General features: G+C 32.4%; 3 non-coding genes across 3 annotated transcripts; all 3 read left to right on the top strand.

The window, feature by feature from the left end:
• Nucleotides 1–1,063: 1,063 nt before the first annotated feature.
• TRNAR-UCG (transfer RNA arginine (anticodon UCG)) lies at nt 1,064–1,135 on the top strand. The gene has a single exon. It is a non-coding gene; the product is annotated as a tRNA-Arg (tRNA).
• Nucleotides 1,136–5,404: 4,269 nt separating this feature from the next.
• On the top strand, nt 5,405–5,476 carry TRNAR-UCG (transfer RNA arginine (anticodon UCG)). Its single transcript has one exon. It is a non-coding gene; the product is annotated as a tRNA-Arg (tRNA).
• A 6,364-nt stretch (nt 5,477–11,840) lies between these two features.
• TRNAR-UCG (transfer RNA arginine (anticodon UCG)) lies at nt 11,841–11,912 on the top strand. The gene has a single exon. It is a non-coding gene; the product is annotated as a tRNA-Arg (tRNA).
• Nucleotides 11,913–12,001: the final 89 nt, after the last annotated feature.

Raw genomic sequence — 12,001 nt, forward strand, 5'->3', positions numbered from 1 at the left:
AATTCTCTTTTCCAAAAGAGCCAAAAAGTGGACTTCAGTGGACATCATGTTTATTTATTCATTTACATTTTAAACCTATTTTGTGCATTGTATTAATATTTTCCATCATCAAAAGAAGTGCATTGCATTCAATTACTGGATTAACAGTGTATTCTTTTCATTTTTTAAGATCATAAGCTCCTTAGAGAATGTTTCTTGTTTTGAAGAAATCAGGAATACACTGACCAAGAAATGCCCTTTCAACAAATGGGAAGCTTTGTTGGTATGTGTAGCACTTATGGGATATGGACAGAGTCATGGCTTTGTCATTCAGAGAATACTAGATTTATGGCATCTTAAAAATATCCAGCTCTGAATAGTCTTATGTAAATTAGGCTATTAAATATATTTTCCTATTATCTGCTTTAGCATGTGATTCAAATTCTCTTTTCCAAAAGTGCCAAAATGTGGACTTCAGTGGACATCATGTTTATTTATTCATTTACATTTTAAACCTATTTTGTGCATTGTATTAATATTTTCCATCATCAAAAGAAGTGCATTGCAGTCAATTACTGGATTAACAGTGTATTCTTTTCATTTTTTAAGATCATAAGCTCCTTAGAGAATGTTTCTTGTTTTGAAGAAATCAGGAATACACTGACCAAGAAATGCCCTTTCAACAAATGGAAAGCTTTCTTGGTATGTGTAGCACTTATGGGGTATGGACAGAGTCATGGCTTTGTCATTCACAGAATACTAGATTTATGGCATCTTAAAAATATCCAACTCTGAATAGTCTTATGTAAATTAGGCTATTAAATATATTTTCCTATTATCTGCTTTAACATTTGATTCAAATTCTCTTTTCCAAAAGTGCCAAAAAGTGGACTTCAGTGGACATCATGTTTATTTATTCATTTGCATTTTTAACCTAATTTGTGCATTGTATTAATATTTTCCATCATCAAAAGAAGTGCATTGCAGTCAATTAATGGATTAACAGTGTAGAGCATTGAAATCATACAATCAGGTGTTGTGGCTTACAGATTTGACTAACAAATGCCCTTTTAAAAACCAGGAAGCGTTGGTGATATAGTGGTGAGCATAGCTGCCTTCGAAGCAGTTGACCCGGGTTCGATCCCCGGCCAACGCATAGTTTGTATTCAATTTTTAAGATCATAAACTCCTTAGAGAATTATTCTTGTTTTGAAGGAATTAGGAATACACTGACCAAGAAATGCCCTTTCAAAAAACGGGAAGCTTTGTTGGTATGTGTCGCACTGGCCAACGCATGATTTTTCTTGTGTATTCTTTTCATTTTTTAAGATCATAAGCTCCTTAGAGAATGTTTCTTGTTTTGAAGAAATCAGGAATACACTGACCAAGAAATGCCCTTTCAACAAATGGGAAGCTTTGTTGGTATGTGTAGCACTTATGGGATATGGACAGAGTCATGGCTTTGTCATTCAGAGAATACTAGATTTATGGCATCTTAAAAATATCCAGCTCTGAATAGTCTTATGTAAATTAGGCTATTAAATATATTTTCCTATTATCTGCTTTAGCATGTGATTCAAATTCTCTTTTCCAAAAGTGCCAAAAAGTGGACTTCAGTGGACATCATGTTTATTTATTCATTTACATTTTAAACCTATTTTGTGCATTGTATTAATATTTTCCATCATCAAAAGAAGTGCATTGCAGTCAATTACTGGATTAACAGTGTATTCTTCTCATTTTTTAAGATCATAAGCTCCTTAGAGAATGTTTCTTGTTTTGAAGAAATCAGGAATACACTGACCAAGAAATGCCCTTTCAACAAATGGGAAGCTTTGTTGGTATGTGTAGCTCTTATGGGATATGGACAGAGTCATGGCTTTGTCATTCAGAGAATACTAGATTTATGACATCTTAAAAATATCCAGCTCTGAATAGTCTTATGTAAATTAGGCTATTAAATATATTTTCCTATTATCTGCTTTAGCATGTAATTCAAATTCTCTTTTCCAAAAGTGCCAAAAAGTGGACTTCAGTGGACATCATGTTTATTTATTCATTTACATTTTAAACCTATTTTGTGCATTGTATTAATATTTTCCATCATCAAAAGAAGTGCATTGCAGTCAATTACTGGATTAACAGTGTATTCTTTTCATTTTTTAAGATCATAAGCTCCTTAGAGAATGTTTCTTGTTTTGAAGAAATCAGGAATACACTGACCAAGAAATGCCCTTTCAACAAATGGAAAGCTTTCTTGGTATGTGTAGCACTTATGGGGTATGGACAGAGTCATGGCTTTGTCATTCACAGAATACTAGATTTATGGCATCTTAAAAATATCCAACTCTGAATAGTCTTATGTAAATTAGGCTATTAAATATATTTTCCTATTATCTGCTTTAACATTTGATTCAAATTCTCTTTTCCAAAAGTGCCAAAAAGTGGACTTCAGTGGACATCATGTTTATTTATTCATTTGCATTTTTAACCTAATTTGTGCATTGTATTAATATTTTCCATCATAAAAAGAAGTGCATTGCAGTCATTTAATGGATTAACAGTGTAGAGCATTGAAATCATACAATCAGGTGTTGTGGCTTACAGATTTGACTAACAAATGCCCTTTTGAAAACCAGGAAGCGTTGGTGGTTGACCCGGGTTCGATTCCCGGCCAACGCATAGTTTGTATTCAATTTTTAAGATCATAAACTCCTTAGAGAATTATTCTTGTTTTGAAGGAATTAGGAATACACTGACCAAGAAATGCCCTTTCAAAAAACGGGAAGCTTTGTTGGTATGTGTCGCACTGGCCAACGCATGATTTTTCTTGTGTATTCTCTTCATTTTTTAAGATCATAAGCTCCTTAGAGAATGTTTCTTGTTTTGAAGAAATCAGGAATACACTGACCAAGAAATGCCCTTTCAACAAATGGGAAGCTTTGTTGGTATGTGTAGCACTTATGGGATATGGACAGAGTCACGGCTTTGTCATTCAGAGAATACTAGATTTATGGCATCTTAAAAATATCCAGCTCTGAATAGTCTTATGTAAATTAGGCTATTAAATATATTTTCCTATTATCTGCTTTAGCATGTGATTCAAATTCTCTTTTCCAAAAGAGCCAAAAAGTGGACTTCAGTGGACATCATGTTTATTTATTCATTTACATTTTAAACCTATTTTGTGCATTGTATTAATATTTTCCATCATCAAAAGAAGTGCATTGCATTCAATTACTGGATTAACAGTGTATTCTTTTCATTTTTTAAGATCATAAGCTCCTTAGAGAATGTTTCTTGTTTTGAAGAAATCAGGAATACACTGACCAAGAAATGCCCTTTCAACAAATGGGAAGCTTTGTTGGTATGTGTAGCACTTATGGGATATGGACAGAGTCATGGCTTTGTCATTCAGAGAATACTAGATTTATGGCATCTTAAAAATATCCAGCTCTGAATAGTCTTATGTAAATTAGGCTATTAAATATATTTTCCTATTATCTGCTTTAGCATGTGATTCAAATTCTCTTTTCCAAAAGTGCCAAAATGTGGACTTCAGTGGACATCATGTTTATTTATTCATTTACATTTTAAACCTATTTTGTGCATTGTATTAATATTTTCCATCATCAAAAGAAGTGCATTGCAGTCAATTACTGGATTAACAGTGTATTCTTTTCATTTTTTAAGATCATAAGCTCCTTAGAGAATGTTTCTTGTTTTGAAGAAATCAGGAATACACTGACCAAGAAATGCCCTTTCAACAAATGGGAAGCTTTCTTGGTATGTGTAGCACTTATGGGGTATGGACAGAGTCATGGCTTTGTCATTCACAGAATACTAGATTTATGGCATCTTAAAAATATCCAACTCTAAATAGTCTTATGTAAATTAGGCTATTAAATATATTTTCCTATTATCTTCTTTAACATTTGATTCAAATACTCTTTTCCAAAAGTGCCAAAAAGTGGACTTCAGTGTACATCATGTTTATTTATTCATTTACATTTTAAACCTATTTTGTGCATTGTATTAATATTTTCCATCATCAAAAGAAGTGCATTGCAGTCAATTACTGGATTAACAGTGTATTCTTTTCATTTTTTAAGATCATAAGCTCCTTAGAGAATGTTTCTTGTTTTGAAGAAATCAGGAATACACTGACCAAGAAATGCCCTTTCAACAAATGGGAAGCTTTCTTGGTATGTGTAGCACTTATGGGATATGGACAGAGTCATGGCTTTGTCATTCAGAGAATACTAGATTTATGGCATCTTAAAAATATCCAGCTCTGAATAGTCTTATGTAAATTAGGCTATTAAATATATTTTCCTATTATCTGCTTTAGCATGTGATTCAAATTCTCTTTTCCAAAAGAGCCAAAAAGTGGACTTCAGTGGACATCATGTTTATTTATTCATTTACATTTTAAACCTATTTTGTGCATTGTATTAATATTTTCCATCATCAAAAGAAGTGCATTGCAGTCAATTACTGGATTAACAGTGTATTATTTTCATTTTTTAAGATCATAAGCTCCTTAGAGAATGTTTCTTGTTTTGAAGAAATCAGGAATACACTGACCAAGAAATGCCCTTTCAACAAATGGGAAGCTTTGTTGGTATGTGTAGCACTTATGGGATATGGACAGAGTCATGGCTTTGTCATTCAGAGAATACTAGATTTATGGCATCTTAAAAATATCCAGCTCTGAATAGTCTTATGTAAATTAGGCTATTAAATATATTTTCCTATTATCTGCTTTAGCATGTGATTCAAATTCTCTTTTCCAAAAGTGCCAAAATGTGGACTTCAGTGGACATCATGTTTATTTATTCATTTACATTTTAAACCTATTTTGTGCATTGTATTAATATTTTCCATCATCAAAAGAAGTGCATTGCAGTCAATTACTGGATTAACAGTGTATTCTTTTCATTTTTTAAGATCATAAGCTCCTTAGAGAATGTTTCTTGTTTTGAAGAAATCAGGAATACACTGACCAAGAAATGCCCTTTCAACAAATGGAAAGCTTTCTTGGTATGTGTAGCACTTATGGGGTATGGACAGAGTCATGGCTTTGTCATTCACAGAATACTAGATTTATGGCATCTTAAAAATATCCAACTCTGAATAGTCTTATGTAAATTAGGCTATTAAATATATTTTCCTATTATCTGCTTTAACATTTGATTCAAATTCTCTTTTCCAAAAGTGCCAAAAAGTGGACTTCAGTGGACATCATGTTTATTTATTCATTTGCATTTTTAACCTAATTTGTGCATTGTATTAATATTTTCCATCATCAAAAGAAGTGCATTGCAGTCAATTAATGGATTAACAGTGTAGAGCATTGAAATCATACAATCAGGTGTTGTGGCTTACAGATTTGACTAACAAATGCCCTTTTAAAAACCAGGAAGCGTTGGTGATATAGTGGTGAGCATAGCTGCCTTCGAAGCAGTTGACCCGGGTTCGATCCCCGGCCAACGCATAGTTTGTATTCAATTTTTAAGATCATAAACTCCTTAGAGAATTATTCTTGTTTTGAAGGAATTAGGAATACACTGACCAAGAAATGCCCTTTCAAAAAACGGGAAGCTTTGTTGGTATGTGTCGCACTGGCCAACGCATGATTTTTCTTGTGTATTCTTTTCATTTTTTAAGATCATAAGCTCCTTAGAGAATGTTTCTTGTTTTGAAGAAATCAGGAATACACTGACCAAGAAATGCCCTTTCAACAAATGGGAAGCTTTGTTGGTATGTGTAGCACTTATGGGATATGGACAGAGTCATGGCTTTGTCATTCAGAGAATACTAGATTTATGGCATCTTAAAAATATCCAGCTCTGAATAGTCTTATGTAAATTAGGCTATTAAATATATTTTCCTATTATCTGCTTTAGCATGTGATTCAAATTCTCTTTTCCAAAAGTGCCAAAAAGTGGACTTCAGTGGACATCATGTTTATTTATTCATTTACATTTTAAACCTATTTTGTGCATTGTATTAATATTTTCCATCATCAAAAGAAGTGCATTGCAGTCAATTACTGGATTAACAGTGTATTCTTCTCATTTTTTAAGATCATAAGCTCCTTAGAGAATGTTTCTTGTTTTGAAGAAATCAGGAATACACTGACCAAGAAATGCCCTTTCAACAAATGGGAAGCTTTGTTGGTATGTGTAGCTCTTATGGGATATGGACAGAGTCATGGCTTTGTCATTCAGAGAATACTAGATTTATGACATCTTAAAAATATCCAGCTCTGAATAGTCTTATGTAAATTAGGCTATTAAATATATTTTCCTATTATCTGCTTTAGCATGTAATTCAAATTCTCTTTTCCAAAAGTGCCAAAAAGTGGACTTCAGTGGACATCATGTTTATTTATTCATTTACATTTTAAACCTATTTTGTGCATTGTATTAATATTTTCCATCATCAAAAGAAGTGCATTGCAGTCAATTACTGGATTAACAGTGTATTCTTTTCATTTTTTAAGATCATAAGCTCCTTAGAGAATGTTTCTTGTTTTGAAGAAATCAGGAATACACTGACCAAGAAATGCCCTTTCAACAAATGGAAAGCTTTCTTGGTATGTGTAGCACTTATGGGGTATGGACAGAGTCATGGCTTTGTCATTCACAGAATACTAGATTTATGGCATCTTAAAAATATCCAACTCTGAATAGTCTTATGTAAATTAGGCTATTAAATATATTTTCCTATTATCTGCTTTAACATTTGATTCAAATTCTCTTTTCCAAAAGTGCCAAAAAGTGGACTTCAGTGGACATCATGTTTATTTATTCATTTGCATTTTTAACCTAATTTGTGCATTGTATTAATATTTTCCATCATAAAAAGAAGTGCATTGCAGTCATTTAATGGATTAACAGTGTAGAGCATTGAAATCATACAATCAGGTGTTGTGGCTTACAGATTTGACTAACAAATGCCCTTTTGAAAACCAGGAAGCGTTGGTGGTTGACCCGGGTTCGATTCCCGGCCAACGCATAGTTTGTATTCAATTTTTAAGATCATAAACTCCTTAGAGAATTATTCTTGTTTTGAAGGAATTAGGAATACACTGACCAAGAAATGCCCTTTCAAAAAACGGGAAGCTTTGTTGGTATGTGTCGCACTGGCCAACGCATGATTTTTCTTGTGTATTCTCTTCATTTTTTAAGATCATAAGCTCCTTAGAGAATGTTTCTTGTTTTGAAGAAATCAGGAATACACTGACCAAGAAATGCCCTTTCAACAAATGGGAAGCTTTGTTGGTATGTGTAGCACTTATGGGATATGGACAGAGTCACGGCTTTGTCATTCAGAGAATACTAGATTTATGGCATCTTAAAAATATCCAGCTCTGAATAGTCTTATGTAAATTAGGCTATTAAATATATTTTCCTATTATCTGCTTTAGCATGTGATTCAAATTCTCTTTTCCAAAAGAGCCAAAAAGTGGACTTCAGTGGACATCATGTTTATTTATTCATTTACATTTTAAACCTATTTTGTGCATTGTATTAATATTTTCCATCATCAAAAGAAGTGCATTGCATTCAATTACTGGATTAACAGTGTATTCTTTTCATTTTTTAAGATCATAAGCTCCTTAGAGAATGTTTCTTGTTTTGAAGAAATCAGGAATACACTGACCAAGAAATGCCCTTTCAACAAATGGGAAGCTTTGTTGGTATGTGTAGCACTTATGGGATATGGACAGAGTCATGGCTTTGTCATTCAGAGAATACTAGATTTATGGCATCTTAAAAATATCCAGCTCTGAATAGTCTTATGTAAATTAGGCTATTAAATATATTTTCCTATTATCTGCTTTAGCATGTGATTCAAATTCTCTTTTCCAAAAGTGCCAAAATGTGGACTTCAGTGGACATCATGTTTATTTATTCATTTACATTTTAAACCTATTTTGTGCATTGTATTAATATTTTCCATCATCAAAAGAAGTGCATTGCAGTCAATTACTGGATTAACAGTGTATTCTTTTCATTTTTTAAGATCATAAGCTCCTTAGAGAATGTTTCTTGTTTTGAAGAAATCAGGAATACACTGACCAAGAAATGCCCTTTCAACAAATGGGAAGCTTTCTTGGTATGTGTAGCACTTATGGGGTATGGACAGAGTCATGGCTTTGTCATTCACAGAATACTAGATTTATGGCATCTTAAAAATATCCAACTCTAAATAGTCTTATGTAAATTAGGCTATTAAATATATTTTCCTATTATCTTCTTTAACATTTGATTCAAATACTCTTTTCCAAAAGTGCCAAAAAGTGGACTTCAGTGTACATCATGTTTATTTATTCATTTACATTTTAAACCTATTTTGTGCATTGTATTAATATTTTCCATCATCAAAAGAAGTGCATTGCAGTCAATTACTGGATTAACAGTGTATTCTTTTCATTTTTTAAGATCATAAGCTCCTTAGAGAATGTTTCTTGTTTTGAAGAAATCAGGAATACACTGACCAAGAAATGCCCTTTCAACAAATGGGAAGCTTTCTTGGTATGTGTAGCACTTATGGGATATGGACAGAGTCATGGCTTTGTCATTCAGAGAATACTAGATTTATGGCATCTTAAAAATATCCAGCTCTGAATAGTCTTATGTAAATTAGGCTATTAAATATATTTTCCTATTATCTGCTTTAGCATGTGATTCAAATTCTCTTTTCCAAAAGAGCCAAAAAGTGGACTTCAGTGGACATCATGTTTATTTATTCATTTACATTTTAAACCTATTTTGTGCATTGTATTAATATTTTCCATCATCAAAAGAAGTGCATTGCAGTCAATTACTGGATTAACAGTGTATTCTTTTCATTTTTTAAGATCATAAGCTCCTTAGAGAATATTTCTTGTTTTGAAGAAATCAGGAATACACTGACCAAGAAATGCCCTTTCAACAAATGGGAAGCTTTGTTGGTATGTGTAGCACTTATGGGATATGGACAGAGTCATGGCTTTGTCATTCAGAGAATACTAGATTTATGGCATCTTAAAAATATCCAGCTCTGAATAGTCTTATGTAAATTAGGCTATTAAATATATTTTCCTATTATCTGCTTTAGCATGTGATTCAAATTCTCTTTTCCAAAAGTGCCAAAATGTGGACTTCAGTGGACATCATGTTTATTTATTCATTTACATTTTAAACCTATTTTGTGCATTGTATTAATATTTTCCATCATCAAAAGAAGTGCATTGCAGTCAATTACTGGATTAACAGTGTATTCTTTTCATTTTTTAAGATCATAAGCTCCTTAGAGAATGTTTCTTGTTTTGAAGAAATCAGGAATACACTGACCAAGAAATGCCCTTTCAACAAATGGGAAGCTTTCTTGGTATGTGTAGCACTTATGGGGTATGGACAGAGTCATGGCTTTGTCATTCACAGAATACTAGATTTATGGCATCTTAAAAATATCCAACTCTAAATAGTCTTATGTAAATTAGGCTATTAAATATATTTTCCTATTATCTTCTTTAACATTTGATTCAAATACTCTTTTCCAAAAGTGCCAAAAAGTGGACTTCAGTGTACATCATGTTTATTTATTCATTTACATTTTAAACCTATTTTGTGCATTGTATTAATATTTTCCATCATCAAAAGAAGTGCATTGCAGTCAATTACTGGATTAACAGTGTATTCTTTTCATTTTTTAAGATCATAAGCTCCTTAGAGAATGTTTCTTGTTTTGAAGAAATCAGGAATACACTGACCAAGAAATGCCCTTTCAACAAATGGGAAGCTTTCTTGGTATGTGTAGCACTTATGGGATATGGACAGAGTCATGGCTTTGTCATTCAGAGAATACTAGATTTATGGCATCTTAAAAATATCCAGCTCTGAATAGTCTTATGTAAATTAGGCTATTAAATATATTTTCCTATTATCTGCTTTAGCATGTGATTCAAATTCTCTTTTCCAAAAGAGCCAAAAAGTGGACTTCAGTGGACATCATGTTTATTTATTCATTTACATTTTAAACCTATTTTGTGCATTGTATTAATATTTTCCATCATCAAAAGAAGTGCATTGCAGTCAATTACTGGATTAACAGTGTATTCTTTTCATTTTTTAAGATCATAAGCTCCTTAGAGAATGTTTCTTGTTTTGAAGAAATCAGGAATACACTGACCAAGAAATGCCCTTTCAACAAATGGGAAGCTTTGTTGGTATGTGTAGCTCTTATGGGATATGGACAGAGTAATGGCTTTGTCATTCAGAGAATACTAGATTTATGGCATCTTAAAAATATCCAGCTCTGAATAGTCTTATGTAAATTAGGCTATTAAATATATTTTCCTATTATCTGCTTTAGCATGTGATTCAAATTCTCTTTTCCAAAAGTGCCAAAATGTGGACTTCAGTGGACATCATGTTTATTTATTCATTTACATTTTAAACCTATTTTGTGCATTGTATTAATATTTTCCATCATCAAAAGAAGTGCATTGCAGTCAATTACTGGATTAACAGTGTATTCTTTTCATTTTTTAAGATCATAAGCTCCTTAGAGAATGTTTCTTGTTTTGAAGAAATCAGGAATACACTGACCAAGAAATGCCCTTTCAACAAATGGGAAGCTTTCTTGGTATGTGTAGCACTTATGGGATATGGACAGAGTCATGGCTTTGTCATTCAGAGAATACTAGATTTATGGCATCTTAAAAATATCCAGCTCTGAATAGTCTTATGTAAATTAGGCTATTAAATATATTTTCCTATTATCTGCTTTAGCATGTGATTCAAATTCTCTTTTCCAAAAGAGCCAAAAAGTGGACTTCAGTGGACATCATGTTTATTTATTCATTTACATTTTAAACCTATTTTGTGCATTGTATTAATATTTTCCATCATCAAAAGAAGTGCATTGCAGTCAATTACTGGATTAACAGTGTATTCTTTTCATTTTTTAAGATCATAAGCTCCTTAGAGAATGTTTCTTGTTTTGAAGAAATCAGGAATACACTGACCAAGAAATGCCCTTTCAACAAATGGGAAGCTTTGTTGGTATGTGTAGCTCTTATGGGATATGGACAGAGTTATGGCTTTGTCATTCAGAGAATACTAGATTTATGGCATCTTAAAAATATCCAGCTCTGAATAGTCTTATGTAAATTAGGCTATTAAATATATTTTCCTATTATCTGCTTTAGCATGTGATTCAAATTCTCTTTTCCAAAAGTGCCAAAATGTGGACTTCAGTGGACATCATGTTTATTTATTCATTTACATTTTAAACCTATTTTGTGCATTGTATTAATATTTTCCATCATCAAAAGAAGTGCATTGCAGTCAATTACTGGATTAACAGTGTATTCTTTTCATTTTTTAAGATCATAAGCTCCTTAGAGAATGTTTCTTGTTTTGAAGAAATCAGGAATACACTGACCAAGAAATGCCCTTTCAACAAATGGGAAGCTTTCTTGGTATGTGTAGCACTTATGGGGTTTGGACAGAGTCATGGCTTTGTCATTCACAGAATACTAGATTTATGGCATCTTAAAAATATCCAACTCTAAATAGCCTTATGTAAATTAGGCTATTAAATATATTTTCCTATTATCTTCTTTAACATTTGATTCAAATACTCTTTTCCAAAAGTGCCAAAAAGTGGACTTCAGTGTACATCATGTTTATTTATTCATTTGCATTTTTAACCTAATTTGTGCATTGTATTAATATTTTCCATCATCAAAAGAAGTGCATTGCAGTCAATTAATGGATTAACAGTGTAGAGCATTGAAATCATACAATCAGGTGTTGTGGCTTACAGATTTGACTAACAAATGCCCTTTTAAAAACCAGGAAGCGTTGGTGATATAGTGGTGAGCATAGCTGCCTTCGAAGCAGTTGACCCGGGTTCGATTCCCGGCCAACGCATAGTTTGTATTCAATTTTTAAGATCATAAACTCCTTAGAGAATTATTCTTGTTTTGAAGGAATTAGGAATACACTGACCAAGAAATGCC

This window comes from Taudactylus pleione, unplaced genomic scaffold (genome assembly GCF_031769625.1).
Source record: "Taudactylus pleione unplaced genomic scaffold, aTauple2 ptg000467l, whole genome shotgun sequence".
In the NCBI taxonomy this organism is placed as follows: Eukaryota; Metazoa; Chordata; class Amphibia; order Anura; family Myobatrachidae; genus Taudactylus; species Taudactylus pleione.